Source organism: Malus sylvestris, chromosome 1 (genome assembly GCF_916048215.2).
Source record: "Malus sylvestris chromosome 1, drMalSylv7.2, whole genome shotgun sequence".
NCBI classification, from domain to species: Eukaryota; Viridiplantae; Streptophyta; class Magnoliopsida; order Rosales; family Rosaceae; genus Malus; species Malus sylvestris.
Window position 1 is genome coordinate 17,000,826 of NC_062260.1, and position 20,932 is coordinate 17,021,757.

General features: G+C 43.0%; 1 long non-coding RNA gene across 1 annotated transcript; it reads right to left on the reverse strand.

The window, feature by feature from the left end:
• Positions 1-8,624: 8,624 nt before the first annotated feature.
• On the reverse strand, positions 8,625-9,769 carry LOC126618638 (uncharacterized). The gene is made up of 3 exons (XR_007621797.1): positions 9,387-9,769; positions 9,205-9,302; positions 8,625-9,029 (listed from the first exon to the last, which is right to left on the reverse strand). It is a non-coding gene; the product is annotated as an uncharacterized LOC126618638 (long non-coding RNA).
• Positions 9,770-20,932: the final 11,163 nt, after the last annotated feature.

Sequence of the window (20,932 nt, forward strand, 5' to 3'; positions counted from 1 at the left end):
TACGAGGCCGCGTGAGGTTGAAGACGTTTCACTTTCACGGTCTTCAACTTCACGGTGACTTTCTGGATAGCTGCGAGGCCAAGAAGCTTTGGAAGAGGATTTGGACCAGCTTGGAGTCTAGTGAGGATGGGCCACAGGAGTTGGCCCAACGTTGGTGGCCTCGTTGATAGTGTGAACCGTGCTAGGCCGAAGCAATTGCAGATTATATATACATATATATATATATATATATTGTACAAAACATTTTTTTCTTTTTTTCTTTTTTTCTTTTTTGTAAATACATAAAACATGTATCTTTTTTTTTTTTTTTGTACAAAGAAATTGTAATAGCATCAAACTTTTAATAAAATCTTTATTCCTTATTTTGGTGCGACTGAACTCAAATTTTGAATATTCGAGTTGCCTACGTACCCTTCCAAAGAAAGAGATCAAGTTAAAACGTAGTTCAAATAGATTTTTTTTTTTTGGTATTTTCTTTTGGTGCCGTTTGCAGTTTTAACTCGTGCAGGCAAGGAGCGTGTCTTGGTGCCATTTGCAGTTTCAACTCGTGCAGGCAAGGAGCGTTTGTTGCCGTTTGCAGTTTTAACTCGTACAGGCAAGGAGCGCTTGTTGTCGCCTTTTATGCTCGTGCGGACCAGGAGCGTTGATGTTGCCTTTTATGCTCGTGCAGACCAGGAGCGTTGTGCCATGCAGTTTAGGCTCGTGCGAACAAGGAGCTTTGGTTCGTGCAGTTTAGGCTCGTGTGAACAAGGAGCTTTGTTGTCACCTTTTAGGCTCGTGCGAACAAGGAGCATTGGTGTCGCCTTTTATGCTCGTGCAGACAAGGAGCGTTGTACCATGCAGTTTAGGCTCGTGCAGGTGAGGAGCTTTGATGTCGCCTTTTATGCTCGTGCAGACCAGGAGCGTTGATGTTGCCTTTTATGCTCGTGCAGACTAGGAGCTTTGTGCCATGCAGTTTAGACTCGTGCGGGCAAGGAGAATTGGTGAATTTGTCAAGCAATTTTGGAAAGGCGTTCCTCACAATCTTCATAGCAAGGAGCCTTGATCGCGTGATTGAAGAAGTCTTCGTGTAAGAAGTCGCGCATCGTGATGGCAACAGACGATCTTTGTGTCGTAATTTCATCATCTTCAACACGTTCACGTTGCTTTGAAGGTTGACAAGAGCTGCTTTGCCCCCTTTCCGATTGGCGGACTTGTGGATGAGACGTATGCTTCTTGTGCAATTTCTTAGGAGTGACTTGAGTCCATCCTTCAACTTTGCTTATCTTGGAGGATGCCCCCGCGGTTGAGGTAAAAACTTTAAGTTGAAAGAGCCAAAAGTGATGGTGGTGTTTGTACCATACTTGACCAATCCCGAAACTACCGAGCACCGGCCAACGCTATACTGTCAAGGACCCAGAAGAGTTCCCCTCCGACCAGGAGGCCAATCACTACTCGACACGTGTCAAGATTAGAAGCCAATCAGAGCGCAGCACGTGTCGACATCAAGAACCAATCATAACATGACACATGTCAATGTGACAAAGCTACAAGTTTTTCTATAAATAGGGGTCATTCCCCCACAATATGGCCTAATGCCATTTGTGTTAAATCATTCACAAGAACTCACTAAATTGAGAGCTTGATCCTTTGTACTTGTGTAAGCCCTTCACTACTAATAAGAACTCCTCTACTCCGTGGACGTAGCCAATCTGGGTGAACCACGTACATCCTGTGTTTGCTTCTCTGTCTCTATTCATTTACGTACTTATCCTCACTAGTGACCGAAGCAACCAAGCGAAGGTCACAAAACCTGACACTTTCTGTTGTACCAAAGTCTTCGCTGATTTTGTGCATCAACATTTGGCGCCGTCTGTGGGAAACGACACTTATTCCTACTCTCTTCAGCTGTGTCAAGCTGGTTTCTATCATTCGTACACTTTCTTTTGATCAGGCATCCCTCTCCAACATGGGAAGCGAAGGAAGCCACAGCACACAGAATGACACCCCCTTGCACATAGTGCGAAACAACGAAAGAAGGAAGGAAAACGAGTTCTTCTTCAAGCTAAAGTCGATGAGTTGGAAGCTCAGAACAACAAGATAGCAATGAGGAATGAGGTCCTCCAGGAGCAATATGAGAAGCTCTTCGAGACACTCCACGAAGCTAGGCAAGCTCAGACACGCGAGCTTGTTGCCCCCGTGGAAGTCAACCATCAACTGGGTGCCCTCCAACATGGAGGGTCACATGCATTCGACATAGATATCCCTGATAGGGAACAGATTACCCCTCGATTTGATAATCAACATGAGGCTTCTCTTAACCCAGTTGCTTCGACCCGAACCATGAGAAGTGGAGGGAGACACCTCTTTGCTGAAGGGGCAGAAGGATCGAAAGCCGTCTTTCGCGATTGTCGGGATTTCCTGAAGCAACGTCGAGAGAATTCCATCCATATAAGCTCAAAGATTAATGACCCAAGGATTTCTGAGAGACTCGGTCCCCTGCCACGGCCCAAGCCGGCCACCAATTTGGGGAAGGGGCAACAAGTCCTAGAGAGACATGAGGGTACAGGGGACTCAGAGGTGTTCCGACAGACATACCCTGGAAGCCAGTACAGCGAGTCCAGGGAAAAATCACATGCCCTTGATCAAACCTTCCTAATTCCAATAGGAGATGGAGATTTACGAAAGAAAGCTCCAGTGACACATAACTCCGCTCAGGACCCCCTTGTCCTACAACTTCTTGAGGAAGTAAACAAGTTGAAGGCTGAACGTCAGGCTGAAATACCTGACTGGAACCAACCCAGGCCTGGCCCTCTTACAAGGAGGATCCTCAACACCCCCCTTCAAGCAAAGACAAAGCAAAAGCTTGGCTTGCAACTTTATACTGGAAAAGAGGACCCGATTGAGCACCTTAACCTCTTTGAGTCCACCATGGCATACCGGATGCACACCGACGAAGAGCGATGTCTTCTCTTCCCCTCTACCCTCTCTGGTGGAGCTCTAAATTGGTATTGTCGTCTTACACCTGAGACGGTAGACTCATTTGAGGAATTGAGGAAACTATTTGTTTCCCAACACATTTTCCAAACCGATCGCTTGCACTCTGCAGATGACTTGTACACTATCCGCCAGAAGCCAGACGAGTCATTACGTATGTATGCTGGCCGCTTCAGCCATGAATACTCCCGGTGTGCCGAGGCAGACGACAAGACTGCCCTCAAAGCCTTCACGGCAGGCCTACGTGATTGTTTCTTTAAATACATGATCAATGCCAATACTTGGAAGACTTACTCTGAGGTGATGGCGCAGGCTTATAACCATGCCTCCGCCGAGGCAAAAACATATCAGGAGAAACCCCCTACAACCATCCTTTATCAACAAGTGGGAGGTGGAAGCCAGACTCACCTAAATGAGAAGACCTCGACTTTCCAAACAGTAGTGGCACCTCCCCATGCCTTGCATAATGCTTCACCGAATCAACAGACATATCAATTTCAAGGCAAGAGGAAGGATTTCCATCCTCACCACTCTCCTTTCAGTAAAAAGAGTAAGGGACACTATCCCGATAACCAAGGGTATCGCCACAATAACGCTCGCCCCCAGGCAGTCAATGCAGTGGGTCAAACCCGCGTCAAGATACCCCCTACCCCAAGGTATGAGACATACACGCCCTTGAATGCCACATGCGCGGCCATTTACCCCAGCATAGCTCACCTGATACCAAAGCCAAAGCCGAGGCACCCAGATTACACGCCTCCGAATAACGCGGGCATGTTTTGTTGCTACCATGAGCATAACGGCCATGATAGCGAGAAATGTATCATCCTCCGTGATCGTATTGAAGCTTTGGCACGAGAAGGAAAAATTGATCAATTCCTTCTTCACCCTCAAAGGGATAACCGTAACCAACGCCAGGTGAATGTCATATATTCCATAAGCGGCGGCACACCCATATCTGAATCTTCCAATAGGGCCATGAAAAACAGTGAACGAATTCTGAGGCCTGGTCACCAAGTGTTTCACGTGGAGGACATCAGGGGAGGGAAGTATCAAAAGCCTAACTGGGATCCGATATGTTTCTACCCTGAGGAAGAAAGAGGCATCATCTACCCTCATAACGACCCATTGATCGTGGAGGCTCACATAGCCAACTTTGATGTTCGACGAATCCTCGTAGACACAGGGGCTTCGGTCAATATCATGTTTGCCGAAGCTTTCAGGGCACTCAGTGTAGCTGAACACTTGCTCGATCGCTCGATTTCTCCTCTGATAAGCTTCTCCGGTGATATCGTGCAACCCTTAGGGAGCATACATTTACCCTTTACTATTGGTACAGGCCCTTACACGGCTACCATTACCACTAACTTCCTAGTGGTTGACTGCCCAACGGCATACAATGTCATCTTTGGGCGCACAGGCATCAATGATCTCAAGGCTATGGTATCCACGCATATGCTGTTGATGAAATTTCCAACCCCCCATGGCAACGGCTACATCAGAGGAGATCAGCTTAGTGCACGATCATGTTACAACACTTCAGTTAAGCAACAACACTTGCCCGGACCCAAGGAAACCCTGTCTGTACATGACCAAGTCACAAAGACCAGCCTAGATGAAGCGAACTTGGATCTTCCTGATAGCAACAATCAACCCGATGATCCTCGAGATGACTCTTTCACCCAGCAAGCCCAACCTGCTGAAGAGTTGGAGAAGGTACCTATCTCAAGAGATCATCCAGACCGCATGGTGAATATTGGCACCACATTGTCACCACCCCTTCGGTTAGCATTGATATCTTTTTTGAAAGAGAACACTGAAGTCTTCGCCTGGTCATACGAGGACATGCCAGGCATCTCTCCCGATGTCATCTGTCATCGTTTGAGTATTGACCCCAAGATCAAGCCGGTGAGACAGAAGCGAAGATCTTATGACGCTGAACGATACGAGGCAATGAAAGCAGAAGTTGAAAAACTCAAAGGCATAGGCTTTGTCCGCGAAGTCAATTACCCGACATGGGTAGCAAATGTGGTCCTTGTTAGGAAAAATCCGACCAAAGAAAGTTTTTCGCTTCAAAAGGTCTTGTGGAGGATGTGTGTTGACTACACCGACCTAAACAAAGGGTGTCCGAAAGATAGTTTCCCTCTTCCTCTTATTGACAGGCTTATAGACTCTACGGCAGGGTGTGAGCTCTTGAGCTTTATGGACGCTTATTCAGGATACAACCAAATCCTCATGAACCCCTCAGACCAAGAACACACGGCCTTCACTACTGACAAGGGACTATATTGCTATAAAGTCATGCCTTTCGGCCTAAAGAATGCAGGAGCAACTTATCAGAGACTGGTCAATTCAATGTTCGCCGAACAAATTGGGAAGAACATGGAAGTTTACGTTGATGATATGCTAGTCAAAAGCAAACATGCTGACCAACACATCACCAACCTATCTGAAACTTTCACCATTCTAAAGAGGTATCGAATGAGGTTGAACCCCAACAAATGTGCCTTCGGCGTGGGCTCTGGCAAATTCTTAGGCTTCATGATTAGCCAACGAGGCATTGAAGCTAACCCTGAAAAGATCAAAGCAATCCTCGACATGAAAGAGCCAGTAACTTCAAAAGACATCCAAAGCCTTACTGGCAAGGTGGCAGCCTTAACCAGATTCATCTCTAAGGCCACAGACAGATGTGCTCCTTTCTTCAAAGCACTCAAGGGAAATAAGAAGTACATTACATGGACGGAGGAATGTGCCAAGGCATTCAGGAACCTCAAAGAGTACATGAGTAAAGCCCCTCTGCTCTCCAAACCAGAAGTTGGTGACACTCTCATCATCTATCTATCGGTTTCGGCTTCAGCAGTCAGTTCTGTTCTTATTCGAATGGACAGTGGTGTCGAACGGCCCGTCTACTACGCTAGCAAGGCCCTACAAGATGCGGAGACACGATACTCCAACATTGAGAAATTAGCTCTAGCATTGGTCATGTCTGCTCGGAAACTTCGCCCTTATTTCCAAGCACACGCCATCATCGTGCTTACCAATCACCCTCTTCGACAGATACTTCAGAGTCCTGACACGTCTGGACGAATGATCAAATGGGCGATAGCATTGGGTGAGTTTGACATCTCCTACCAACCAAAACCAGCCGAAAAAGGTCAAGCAGTAGCAGATTTCATCGCCGACTTCACATATCCTATTGACATTGCTTCTACACCTGAAGCAGTAGCTTCATTACCATCGGAAGCTCAGAAAGTAGAATCAACGACCTTAGCATGGAGTCTGTATGTTGATGGCTCATCCAACCAACAGGGCTGTGGAGCGGGACTAGTCTTGACTACGCCCGACAAAGTAGCAATGGAGTATGCTCTTCGTTTCAAATTCAAGGCATCAAACAATGAGGCCGAGTATGAAGCCCTTCTAGCAGGATTACGTTTGGCCAAACACCTCGGGGTTAAACAAATTGATATTTTCAGTGACTCCCAATTAGTGGTCAACCAGGTTACCAACAACTTTGATGCTAAGGACAGCTCCATGGCAGCATATCTTGCGCAAACACAACTTTTGCTCAAGCACTTCCACTACCAGATCACCCAAGTTCCTCGAGCGGCAAACAGTCATGCAGACGCCCTGGCTCGCCTCGCCTCAGCTGTGGAAGACAAGATTGGAAGAAAAATTCATGTCGAACTGTTGGCAACACCAAGCATCATGGCCGCAGAAGTATGCAACTTACAACAGGGGGATAGTTGGATCACCCCGATCTATAATTTCCTTGCTCATGGCACCCTCCCAAATGATAAAGTCCAGGCTAAGCAAATTCGATACAAGTCTACCCGCTACCTGATCATCAATGATCAACTCTATAAGCGAGGTTTTAGCCTGCCATACTTAAGGTGTCTTACGCCTGCCGAGGCGGAAATCGTCCTTCGGGAAATACATGAGGGAGTCTGTGGAGATCATGCTGGATCTCGGTCCCTAGCACATAAGACTTTTCGCCAAGGATATTACTGGCCAACACTCCACCAGGATGCCATCAAAGTATCCCGCTCATGTGACAAATGTCAACGATATGCGACTATTCCTCATTCCCCTCCAGAGCCTCTTACTCCTATGATCAGCCCTTGGCCCTTCGCCCAGTGGGGACTTGATTTGATCGGCCCAATGCCGGCAGGGAAGGGCAAAGTCTGTTACGCAGTCGTTGCAATGGACTACTTCACAAAGTGGGCCGAAGTAGAACCCTTGGCAACCATTACTGAGGCAAAGATAGAAGACTTCGTGTGGAAGAACATCCTTTGTAGATTCGGCATTCCCAATGCGATAGTCACTGACAATGGGCGACAGTTTGACAACAAGAAGTTCAGGTTGTTCTGCTCTAAGTTCAACATCAACTTATGATTTGCCTCTCCAGCTCATCCCCAGTCTAATGGACAAGTTGAGGCCATCAACAAAATAATCAAGCGCACTTTGAAAACCAGCTTGGACAAAGCTAAAGGCTGTTGGCCAGAATTTGTACCCCAAGTTCTTTGGTCATATCGCACTTCATATCGGACTTCAAAAGGAGAAACTCCATTCTCACTTGCCTTTGGCACAGAGGCGGTTGTCCCTGTTGAGCTCGAGCAAGCAACATTCCGAGTCCAGAACTACATTCAAAGTGAAAATGACAAACAACTCACCCTCAACTTGGATTTAGTCGAGGAACACAGAAACCAAGCTCACTTGAGGAATGTCGCCTACAAGCAGCGCATCTCCAACTATTATGACTCTAGGGTCAAGCCTCGTTCTTTCAAAATAGGAGACTGGGTCTTAAAGAAAAGATTACTCTGCGACAGAGTCCCGAGTGAAGGCACACTTAGTCCAAACTGGGATGGACCGTATGAAGTCATTGGCATCAGTCGCCCTGGCTCTTACACACTTAGAAGCTCCGATGGCAAGACCCTTGGCCATCCATGGAACGCTGATCACTTGAAGTACTACTACAAATAGACTCACGATGTACAAGTGTTGAGCTATAGCCGTTCGGCATCCTATGTAATGAAGGCCATTTGGCAATGAATTCAATAAAGAGGTAATTTAGCCAACTCAAAAAAAAAAAAAAAAAACAGCTTCATCCAAAAAGCTTCACCCGAAAAGCTTCACCTCCAAAACTTCACCCAAAAAGCTTCATCCAAAAAGTTTCACCCAAAAAGCTTCACCTAAAAAAGCTTCACCCAAAAAAAAAAACTTCACCTCCAAAAAGCTTCACCCAAAAAGCTTCACCTAAAAAAGCTTCACCCACAAAGCTTCACCTAAAAAGCTTCACCCACAAAGCTTCACCCAAAAAACTCCACCCGAAAAGCTTCACTTAAAAAAGCTTCACCTACAAAGCTTCACCTAAAAAAGCTTCATCTAGAAAGCTCCCTCTACATACTTTCACCATCAAAGCTTCACCATCAAAGCTTCACCTAGAAAGCTTCATCTACAAAGCTTCATCTACAAAGCTTCACCATCAAAGCTTCACCTAGAAAGCTTCAACACCAAAGCTTCACCTACAAAGCTTCAACACAAAACCTTGCTCCAAATAAACAAATTTTGTTCACAAAACCCAAGATGCCCTTGAACTTGTACAAAAACACTTGGGTAAACATAAACATTTTTTGTTTTACACCCACAAGGGCCCAAAATCTTCCTTCTTATTTATTCACTTATATATGTTCCCAAACATATTATAATAGATCCAACAACAAGCCAAAGTCCCAGGTTTCTTAATGGACAAAAGTACAAGCAATTCATCAATAATGAAGGTGCTACAAAAATTGGAATCTGCCCCAAAATAGAAATCCAACCCAAGAGACTTTTTCTCTCTCTCCCTCTTCCGCCTCCTTTCATCTATCAAATTTCTGCAACCTCTGCTCTTCTCCAATGGAGCTGAATTTTGGACACCCTATAGTTTTTGAGCATATGAACAACTTTCAAGAAGGAACCATTTCTGTTTGAGCGACGGAAATTAAAGTGTTGAAGCTCCAAGCATGACAGTCGGATTCTTGCAGATTTCGAAGCTGCTGTGATGTTTCGAAGATCTGGAAATATTTAACCATTAGTTCATTCTTAATTTTTGATATGTTATGAAAGAGACGATGAGGAACAAATTCAATGAAGAAAGCATGCTGATCTGAACAATAGAAAATGGAGTTTCGAAGCTCACAACAAATCTGACGGGTTGACAGAAAAATAATAACCAGTCATTCATCATACCTGAATTTCTTGAGTTATACAGCTCCGAGGGATCTCAATTTTGGATATGTTGTAGTTCACAAGTTAAGGAACAACTTCGATGAAGAAAGTATGTTGATCTGAGCAAGAGAAAATGGAGTTTTTGAAGCTCACAACAAGTCTGACGCGTTGATATACAAATGACGAACAATCACTCATCATACCTGAATTTCTGGAGTTGTACTGCTCCGATGGATCTCCAATTCGGATATGTTGTAGTTCACGAGCTAAGGAACAACTTTCATGAAGATGGTTTTGCGATTTGAGCCACAGAAAATGGTGTTATATTGAAGAGCTACCACTCCCTCTACGTAGACACCCTCCTTGGTTTACCTAGCTCCAACACCCACATTTCCTTCAACAAGACTGCAGCAAATCCGATTGTGAGGAAAGATGGCAATCTTTCCAGCCAAAAAGGAAAGGCAAAGCAAAAGAAAATTAAACACATTGATGGCATATTATGAAAGAAGAAAAGGAAAAGTAGTAAATGATGATGAAGTGTGGGAACAACATCATGACAAATGATGATGAGTCATGCTTTCCCCCCTCCTTGGATTCGGCTGAAAACATCCCCCTATTTGGATTCAGCTGAAAACATCCCACTCAGTCGACAAAAAAAAAAAAAAAACAAAAAAAAAAAAAAAAAAAAAAGGGCCTAGGCCTCCACTTCTTTGGGCCTAACACATCTTCATAACAAAAAAAACAATATATGAAGAAAGAGCCCTGGGTTACCACTTCGAAAAGAAACAAGTGAAGTTTTCCTACTCATGACATTGACTACTAGCTAGACACCTCATTCGGCAACTCTCTTCGCCTGAAGACTTGGGGGACTCCCACCATATGCTACTGCACCTTGACACTCGGCAGTCTCACAACCACTCAGTGACTTGGATTTTTCAAGTCTCCAACCGAGAAGTTTTCCTCACTCGGGAAATTAAGGGAACACTACCTCAAACTACATGCTTCACTCACAAAGCTTCAACAATACAGGTTTCAACAAAAGCAAAAATTCAAAGAACTTTATGAAGAAGGCTTTGGTGTATTTAACACAATATGTTGAAATGAAGCAAAGCTTATTTATTAATATTTTCGATAAGCCACAAATATGTACATATACATGAGTCAAAATAAACAAACAAAAGGAAGCCTTCACAAAGGTTGCTTAGGGGAAGTCTCAGCAGTCGGTAGAGCCCCAGAAAGAGAAAGCACCGGAGGGTGGTTATCCGGAGCCTCAGTACTTGACAAAACCCCAGAAGGAGGAGGCATTGGAGGTTCATCATTTGAAGCTTCAGTACCAGGTACAGCCCCAGAGGACGAAGGCAATAAATGCCTTTGGAACAAACCCACAAACCGCTGATGATCAAGTAAAACCTTACCATCAGATTCCTTCATCTGGTCAAGCTTCCTTTTCATGTTTGTAGCATAGTCATGGGCGAGCCGGTGCAACTGCTTATTCTCATGCTTGAGCCCTCTAATCTCTTGTTTGAGACTCATCACTTCAGCAGCCAATGATTCAACTTGGCGGGTTCTAGCAAATAGGCGTTGGGCCATATTAGACACAGAACCTGCACACTGAACACTAAGAGCCAGAGAGTCCTTAACAGCCAACTCATCAGACCGTTTGGAAAGTAGTCTGTTATCTTTGGGAGTGAGAAGGTTCCTGGCCACCACTGCAGCGGTCATATCATTCTTCATCACAGAATCCCCAACGGTAAGAGGACCAGTAGAGGATATGAAGGATGGGCGCCATATGTTGTCTGGAGAAGGCGTGGCTGTCTCTTCTCCAAGGTTCAAGTCAAAACGACGGTCGGAGGGTCCAGACATTTTCAAATGTGTTGAAGAAGGAAGAGGTCAGACAAATCAAGATCTTAGAAGTGCAAGAAATGAGCTTCTACTGGTAGAGATTCAAGTGTGCTGTGGAACTTAATGCCAGCCTCTATAAAAATCTGCACTCGACGGAGCTTCAGAAATCGAAGAGGCGTTTGCTTTCTCAAAAGCTGGGCTGCTCAGAGACCACGAGGGCCGATCTCAGAAATCGAAGAAGCACCTGCTTTTTCAGCCTCGTCAGCACCTGTCACATGCACAATCAGCTTTGCGGAAATTACGGGCAATCTGTCGAAGATTTCTGGTGAAGTAGAAAGCACGTGAATCTTACTGTTCAATCACCGCTCTCCATATGCACCATCAACTCCTCGGGTACCACATATAACTTTGTCAAAGATCTCTGACAAAGTTTAGGCACGAGAATTTCGAAGTTCCAGCTACCCTACTATTACCCATAAGGGTAAAGGAACAGCACCACTGCTTGACAACTGGAAAGTCCCTATGTGTGTCGACCTCCGTGTTTTGCGGCAAGACAGGTTGGCAAGAACGTCCAACCTTTACTCACATTCGAGAAAAGACTCCCAACATAATTACTTTCTCAAAAACCGGAGTAGCACCGCTTTCCGAATCTCGAGAGTCAGATCCTCGACGGGATTGCTTGTTCGAAAACCGAAGAGGCACAACTCTCAGAACTTCGAGAGCCAGATTTCCTTAGATAAAGCTTGTCTGTAATCTTCACACGTAATATCAGCTTTCCAGATACCACATACCACTTTTTCAAAGTGCTCTGACAAAATTAAAACACGTGAAGCTGGCAGCTCCCACTACATTGCTGTGACCAAGAAGGGTAAAGGAATAGCATTACTACTTGTTATTGGGAAATCCCTATATACATTGACCTCCCTCCTCAACGGACAGGCAAACCTGCAAAAATGCTCAACCCTTTCTCGCATTCGAAAATGCACCCTCAACATAACCTCTCGAAATACTCAGCTTTATTTCCCCCCGATAATACCTCAGCAAATAAGCCACACCAAGAACAAGAGTATCTCATATCATCAGGGTCGAAAGCAAGAGTATCCCATATCATGCTTTCTCCCTGTCTTTGTCTTTGTCCTTGTCCACACCTGCAGGACAAGGAGAAAGAGAGCAGTCAGTCGGAACCTGAAATCAAACCTCCAATTTGGAACTGACTGCCTGGAGCCTTTGCCTGGTTGCTTACTTAGCATTGCTCTCGAGTACTCATCCTCAACTGCTGTCAAGGTCACGAATTCCACCGGCAAATACCTCATGACAGTTGATCAGATATTGGCTCTTTACACTGAAGCTGCCAAGCGGGGATGAGTCACTATGAAGGAATGTTCTGAAGGACCATTTAAATGCAAAGGTTGCACACCACTTCTGCCATGCAAAAGATTGAAGCAGAAGGTTCAACGGTGGGCTGAAACAGATCACTACAGCACGACACCTTTCCATACCACATTCATTATTCCGTCAACAGCAAAAGTATCCCATATCATCAAGGTCGAACGTACTCTAGATTTGATGGACTTGTTTTGACCCTCAAATTTTTGAGTCGGCCTTATACTCTGAAAGGCACCAGAAAACCCTCCAGCACAGTTCAAGAATAAGCCTGTGGAAAGTTACTTCTTCAAAAGCAAAAGTATCTCATATCATCTCTTATCCATTTGCTTCTCCTTATCCTGACAGTTGAATGAGAGACAAGGAGAAGAAGAACAATCAACCGGAAGCCGAAGTCAAACCTCTGATCCTGGGTTGCTTACTTGGAAGTTTGACTGCTTACCTTGTCTGTCACCTCTTTCGGCAGATCTCCTAGCTCGGCGACTTGGGGGACTCCTACTATAGGGTTTGTATCACACTTGACTAAGCCCGAAACTACAACTAAGCTTCAAGTGAAATTGATACATTACCTTGTGCGTCAACATCAGCTAAATACACCATTCCCGGATGGAGGAAAGGTACTTCCAGAGAAGGGCATATGAAGATCAGACCACACTTCGGTACTTAGAAGTTTCGTGATTACTCAAGGGATTGGATCTTGCAAGTCCCCAATCGAGGAGTTTCCCTCACTCGGGAACTTAGGGGAGCACTGTTTGTACCATACTTGACCAATCCCGAAACTACCGAGCACCGGCCAACGCTATACTGTCAAGGACCCAGAAGAGTTCCCCTCCGACCAGGAGGCCAATCACTACTCGACACGTGTCAAGATTAGAAGCCAATCAGAGCGCAGCACGTGTCGACATCAAGAACCAATCATAACATGACACATGTCAATGTGACAAAGCTACAAGTTTTTCTATAAATAGGGGTCATTCCCCCACAATATGGCCTAATGCCATTTGTGTTAAATCATTCACAAGAACTCACTAAATTGAGAGCTTGATCCTTTGTACTTGTGTAAGCCCTTCACTACTAATAAGAACTCCTCTACTCCGTGGACGTAGCCAATCTGGGTGAACCACGTACATCCTGTGTTTGCTTCTCTGTCTCTATTCATTTACGTACTTATCCTTACTAGTGACCGAAGCAACCAAGCGAAGGTCACAAAACCTGACACTTTCTGTTGTACCAAAGTCTTCGCTGATTTTGTGCATCAACAGGTGGTATAGTTTGACTTCACTACATCGTCAAGATCTAGCTCAATGATTCCTTTCTAAGCCAGCTTTATGATGAGATCTTTCAGCACGAAGCACTTTTCTGTCGGATGACTGATGAAGCGGTGGAATTTATAGTACCTTGGACTGTCGGTGCGATTCATCTCTTCTGGCCGTCTGCACTCAGGTAAGCCGATCACCTTCTTTTCCAGCAAGTCTTCTAACATGGCAACCACATCAGAGTCGGGGAATGGATAAGTCTTCTCCTCGAGCTCCTTCAAAGTGCGTCTACGTATCTCTTGATCACGAAAAACTTCAGCTTGAATCGCCTTGCCTTGTGAAAGGATTTTGACAGGAGCTGTATTGACCGTCATTGCTTCCTTGGTGGATTTCCACACAGCCTTCTCCACATTTGTCTCAAGAACTTTATCGTTCTTGTAGTCGGTGATCGGTTCCTTTTTCCCATGATGGGCGATGCTTAACTCCATGTCATGGGCGCGGGTGGCTAGCTCTTCGAAGGTCTGTGGTTTGATGCCTTGAATGATGTATTGCAAACCCCATTGCATGTCTTGGATGCACATCTCGATTGAAGAGGTTTCTGATAGCCTGTCTTTACAGTCAAGGCTTAGAGTGCGCCATCTGTTGATGTAGTCAATGACTAGCTCGTCCTTCCATTGCTTTGTGCTCGTTAGCTCTAGCATGCTCACAGTGCAGCGGGTGCTGTGGAAGCGGTTGAGGAATTCCCGCTCCAATTGCTCCTAGCTGTTAATGGACTCAGGCTCTAGGTCCGTGTACCACTCAAAGGCGTTTCCTTTCAGCGAGCGCACAAACTGCTTGGCGAGGTAGTCCCCTTCGGTCCCTGCGTTGTTGCAAGTTTCAACAAAGTGGGCAACGTGCTATTTCGGGTTTCCATTTCCATCGAATTGCATGAACTTTGGCGGTTGATAACCCCTCGGCATCCTTAAGGCGTCAATCTTCTTTGAATACGGCTTCGAGTACAACCCGGAGGTATTTGAGCTCCCTTCGTACTGTGCCTTGATAGTGTTGGTGATCATCTCTTGCAGCTGCTGGATAGAAAAAGATCCCATGAGTGCCGCTGCTTGGTCTGGCTCCAGCTTCACATCGATTCTCTCCACCCGTAGGCTCATCTTCTGGGTTAGGGTTCTCGCCGTCATGTGGCTCCAGTCGGTTGACGAGTGCAGCGATTTGCAAGTCTTTTTCTTGCACAGTTCGGGTTAGCCTTGCGATCGCTTCATTCATTTGAGCCAGTTGTTCTTCGATGGAGGTAACACCGATGGTTATGACTTGTGCAACCAATAGACGTGACTTTCCTTTAGACATCCAGGATGCTGACGAAGAACGTCGTTGGCTACTTTGGGATGTCATCTTGTGTGCCTCAGCATCATGCTTCAGTGCCCCCAGCGAGGTCAGGTTGATGACGGACTCGCGCCTTTGATGCTCCCCTTGCTCCTTTAGTGGCACCAACTTTGAAGTGGCATGTTGAGGAGCGGTTATGGCGCCAATGGATGCTTCGTTCATGGCAGAAGTGCTCAAGCTTCTTCCCTTTGTGAGAACAGCTTGTCTTTTGCTTGATGCCATTGATTTTGGAAGTGTGCTTGAATTTCTTGAACGGAGAAAGAGATGAGAGGTAGAGATGGTCCCACTGGGCGTGCCAATTTGTGAACACGAAAAATTCCCGAAACGAAAGAGACAAGAACAACGTGCACAAACAAATATTTGTATTTGATGATTTTGGGTTACAATCTCTCTTAAATTTGATCCTCTGATTCGATCTCCGTAAGGTGTTGATTTATGGATGTGCGATTGATCCAAAGGGTCGTTGGGCTTGATCTAAGGATGAACGTTCTTCAAGGGCCGTGGGCTTGATCTTGAGGATGAGCATTTCTTCAAGGGCCGTTGAGGCTTGATCTTGAATAACGGTGATGAACGGATCTTCAAGGGCTTTTGGGCTTGATCTTGAAGAACAATGATTGGATGTATGGATTTGTCGACGTTTGTTGATCCAAAGGGCCGTTGGGGCTTGATCTTAGGATGAACGGATGATGAACGATGAACAATTTCTTCAAGGGCCGTCGGGGCTTGATCTTGAAAGAATGGTGGTTTGTTGATCTAAGGGTCGTCGGGGCTTGATCTTGGAAGAACGATGAACGAAGAACACTTTCTTCAAGGGCCGTCGGGGCTTGATCTTGAATTGGTGGATGATTGTTGATCCAAAGGGCCGTTGGGGCTTGATCTTGGAAGAACAGATGATGAACGAAGAACGAAGAAGGCTTTCTTCAAGGGTCGTTGGGGCTTGATCTTGAAGGTGGATGATTGTTGATCCAATGGCCGTCGGGGCTTGATCTTGGATGAACGATGAACGAAGGACGAAGAACGAAGAACGAAGAAGGCTTTCTTGATTCTTCGGGAATCTGGATGCTTGAGAGCTTCGGAGTTTTAGAGCTTCAAAGCTTCAAGGTGTAATATCAATTCCTCCCCCAAATGAATGAAATTGGCTTCTATTTATAGAATTTTCCAAGGCCTAATTTTGAATATAATATTCCAGATGAAATAAGTCGTTTCTGCCAGGTGTTGACACGTGTCCTGTTTGATGACTTTTCCGATGATTCTTGATTTTTTGTTTAGACACACGCTACGTGTAAAATTTATGTAATACATGAGCGCTGAAACTTTGATTTATCGGTCAACATTTATTTACCGAAATTTCAATGTCTACACTCACAACAACCAAAACAAACCTTTAAACTATCCTAAAATGAGAAATTAATCTTCATCACTTTTTTGTTTTCACTATTCACTTTTCATATGCAATTTCGTATTCTTTCTTCATCCACTGGAAAAAATATGTTGGAATGTATGCAATTTAGTCAGTGAAACACTAAATTGAAGTATCTAATTACAAAAATAATAATTAGCTATGGAATTAGTACCTTCTGAAGAACATTCTCATAGGTTGTCTTGCTAATTAAAGAGAAAGTTAATTCAGTGGCATCAATATGCAGTAATCCTCAACATTTTAAGGTAGTTTAAAGGTTGTGTTGTGGTTGTTACGAGAAACCCTAGTATTAAGGGTATATTAATACTTTTACATCAAGTTTTGGTTATAATTATCATAAAATTAAAATAGTGGTTATAATTCTATATGAGATCTAAAATTTGGTTATTTTTTCAAAATTTCCAATTAATTGTTGTTTTTTCATGGTTAAGAGCAATGGGGATTTTTTTGTCATTAAGAGTATATTAGTACTTTTACATCAAGTTTTGGTTAGAATTATCATAAAACTAAAATAATGGTTATAATTCTATATGGGATCTAAAACATGGTTACTTTTCCAAATTTCCCAAAAGGATTGGCTCACCAAAGCAGCGATTAAACGACCTTTTTACCAATTTTCTTAAAATTTATACAACATCAATATAACACATTTTTGGATTTTAATTTTCTAGGTCATCAATAATCATGACCAACTTTGATGATGAATTTGAGATGAAAGATTATTTTTTTTTGTCAAATGATAAATTTTGTTAAATTAGATATTAAATTAACCATCGACATAATTCAAACTCATACCATCATGCAAATACTCAGTACTTTTCCACTATTGTGATAAATGATCACTTGGGAATTTGAGATGGAGGATGATGACCCCCTTTTATTTCCTTCTCTTAGTATTTGTGTGTTAGGAGTTGGGTCTTTTGGATCTTTAGAGAAACGCACAAGTGGAAATTGCAATAGAATAAAAAAAGGACTTTGTGGTGGCTCCACTTCATAATTTTGTTCTTGTCATTCCCTTTTTCTTGTGTCACCTATCAACAATCAAATTCTTATAGTTTGGTGATTTTTTTATTTTATTTTTGGGTGTGACAGTCACACTGTTACATGTTATTGTGGCTCCACTTACGTGTAAAAATCACTTTCCTATATATATTTATAGTTATTTAAGTTGAATTTCCATTATCTTATCATAATGTAATCGTCGAATTCAAATCTTCTATATTCATTTTATATGTGGTTTTTCTTTGACTTTTATTATTGATGACACGTTTATCATTGATTGACACGTGTTAATAAACTTAATCTTTCTTAACTTTGTTATCATAAACTAAACATATGTCGTTTAATGATAAAGACCACAAAACAACACACACAAAATAAAAACAAAGCATTTAATCTCGTAACGGTCAAACTCAATAGTTTCTCGTGTTTTTATTTTGTTCCAACGCAATTTACGGGAAAAAAGCAAAGAATGTCGAACGCTTTGGATTCTTTGCCACGGTTCCACGTTGTGCGTGTTTCATGTTCATGATTTGATTTTGCCACTTGGCTTTCTTTTGTTCTCTCTTTTCCCATAATTTCCCCTTTTTTTCCTTTTCTCTTTTGCCACTTGATAACCTTAAATTAAAAAGAAAATACAATGTATTTAAAAGGATTAAATGCATTTTGATATTACGATTTTTAAGTATGAATTTATTTTATTTATTTCCATGCAAATACAAATGTGAATTATTTTCAAACTAATAAACCACCTGAAACGTATATCCAGTAATTATTGTACGTAATTTTAAATTAATATATTTATTTTTTTCAAAAAGAAGGATAATTTGTGGCAAGTCATAGTTATCCATGTCTTCCTAGCTTGCAAAGTCTATGGAGAAGTTCATCCTGCCCGTGGCCACAGTCAAGCAAACTCCCCTCTTCTTGGCCCGAAAAGGCTATGAGGAATTTCACCCTGCTCGTGGCTATAATCAAGCAGACTCACTAGTTCGGATCACCGAACTCGGAACCTCCCAATTTTTTTGGTTATTGGGGAGCCACAGTCCATGCTCTTACCACTGGGCCACTTGTTGTGATTAATTTTAAATAATATTAATTAGAGTAATGCTAGGGAAACCAAACGTTGTGTCACCAATAAGAAATAAGCACGTTAATAGACACTTAATTAATAATTAAATAATCTACAATCACATCATTTAGTTTACAAATTTGGTTTAAAAAATTTGGTCTACCTAGTATTACTCTATTAATTTCGAAATTTACGAAGATACTTCACAGAATGATCTAGCTGCGTGCTTTGCGGCATGGTAGGTTGACCGTTTATGCCTTCCGACAGTTGGAACCATGTGAAGTGGAGACTATGATGATGTTTCGGTGATTATCAACCAATTTACTTGGGTGTCAATCTTCTGTTGGTCCACGAGAACACCCTCTAGACCAATTGGTAGAATCCTGTCCCACATTTATTTTTATTTTATTCCCTAACGCTAGAAAATTTCAAAACGCCGCTGATCGGCTAAGTGGAAATCCTACGCGGATTTCAAGCGTGTACATCTGAGTTCTTATTACTCTTTGTTCATTTTCACGTCTTTCTAGGTAGTACGTTTTATGTATGAGGTGTAAATCGCACGATGTATGCACTTTTCCCAATGAGGGGCAAAATGATAATTTTGCACTCTCATAGTTCCATTACTTGTTTATCGAGACAGCATTTGGTTGCCGGTATTGCAAGCTGCAGACTGTGGTATTGATGGCGGTGATGGAAGAAAGAAATCGTTCGAGTTGTTACAGTCACTCCTTATATCCGGATGGATATGAAAGAATTTGACTGTGGACTTTATGTACGAACAACCATTGGTACCACCTTTCTTTGTTAGGAAATCACAAGCACTCTTATCCTTGGTAATCCTGATTTTTTTGTGCCACCTTCCAAATTTTCCTCGAGGTTTTGCTTCACCTTGATGTTCCCGAAAATGTCTCGAGTGACTATGTTAGTGTTGATGTGGTTGCAGTTAACGGAAAAACATCTGGGGGATAGTCACATTTAGTCCCCGACAACGTCAATCTTTCAAACATAGTAGTTATGATTCCGAATCTGCAGGAGGAAGATCGAATTTCGACAAATCCCATTCTAAGGGAAAGTTAACCACAATTCCCATTCTAGAGCTTAGGGTAGTTTCACAAACACTAGTTTCAATAATTACATACCGAAAGTAGTAGTCAGTGTTCCCAAAAGCGACAAAATCATCCCACATGAGCAGTCTTCCTCGAAAATCTTACTTACCCTTCCGACCATCCCTCAGGTAGTAACCAGCCTAGGTGACGCTAATTGTCACCAGAACAAGATTATCATGTATCTGGGAGTTATGAACCAGTATTCAGGCGGTATGATATCTTTATATTGAAAGTGCAGTGCGATATATGGATATCATACCATTGTCAGGACACCGGTTCACTATTCCATGGAGGTAGACATTACTAAAATACCATAGAAACATTAGGTAGCGGCACCACTGACATACACATTTATCAAGACAATTAAAGCCAACGGAACCATAATCATAGAAACTTAGAAACAAGCCATATAGTAGAACAACAAACTCGTAGTCATGTCAACGACCTAAACCACTAGTCAGTCATCTTACCCTGGTTTATTCAAATACTTCAATCACACTTTACCTTAGTCGGGTACATCTCAACAATTCCAATGCCATAAGGCAAGTCTGTTATGCCAATGTGAGTGCAGTGATTACACCGTTTCCATTACCAATGTGACAATGCCAGTTAATCTTATTTTGTTGGATATCGTGGAATTCCACGTAATCTAAGAGATGGATCAACTACATTATTATTATTCCTTTGGTGGAGCATGGACCGAAAGTAGTCATTTCTCGACAACCTGTCATCCCTATGTTAGCCCCACTGGCAAACATCAGAAACTGAAGCACAAATTAATCCCTGTTGTAAAGGCGAAACATTTATCGAGAAAAGTTGTGAAGACTTTTTAGCATGTGTTGTAGAGGAAGACAATAATCCGGTACAGCGAGGGGTTACACTTTTCCAAAAGGTTTTACAAAATTTTATTTTCAGGCCCACTCACCTCTCCAGGATTTTAGTGGCAGAGGTTTCATGACTACGAGGATTGTTGGAAAAAGCTGCTATGTAGGAGACTTCTCATTTCGGTATAAATGTCATTACTCTTCTTTTATTGCATTTTATCTATGCCCCGACATCACTTGTGTGATATGAGTTCAATCCCCGCTCACTTACGCATTCTAAATTAGGCACTTTTAGGTTTTAATTTATTCACATTTTCCACATCACTACATTTTATGGCTTCGTTACCTTCTTGATGTCGGCCAACACATTGCAATTCGGATGTCTAAGTGGACACTCTGGGTCGGGTTGTGTCAGTTTGGTATCATAGTATACATTAAAGAACCAATCTAAAGCATTATAACACACCTCCTAA